The sequence below is a fragment of the Propithecus coquereli genome, unplaced genomic scaffold, assembly GCF_000956105.1.
Source record: "Propithecus coquereli isolate 6110/MARCELLA unplaced genomic scaffold, Pcoq_1.0 Scaffold507, whole genome shotgun sequence".
NCBI classification, from domain to species: domain Eukaryota; kingdom Metazoa; phylum Chordata; class Mammalia; order Primates; family Indriidae; genus Propithecus; species Propithecus coquereli.
In genome coordinates, this window is record NW_012150919.1 from 1478008 (window position 1) to 1478484 (window position 477).

Below are 477 nucleotides of genomic sequence, written 5' to 3' on the forward strand. Positions count from 1 at the left end.
TGTACTCGCTGCAGCCACAAACTCCTGGGCTCGGGCAATCCACCTGCCTCAGCCTCCCCAGTGGCTGGAACTGCAGGTGAATGCCACCATGCCCTGCCCTGCTAATTTTTAAAAATTTTTTGTAGAGACAGGGTCTTGCTATGTTGCTTAAGCTGATCTCAAACTCCTGGCCTGTAGTGATCCTCCCTCCTCCACCTCCCAAAGTACTAGGTTTACAGGCATGAGCCACCATGCCTGGCCCCATAGAAATATTTTAAAGAGGATGTTAGAGAATACATTTTCAAAGTGCTTTTTTAATTGGTTCTGGGTCAAGAGAAGAAGTTGTCGTAAATATTGCAATGGTGATTTATTACTGCCCTGTGTGTAACCCTGCGGCAGTAAGATATGTGGTCACGGTGACCATTTGGTGCTGGGGACGTGATACGCAACCACGCAATGGGCTGTGTCCCCCCTCTGTGCTGAGCAGCCGCAAATGGA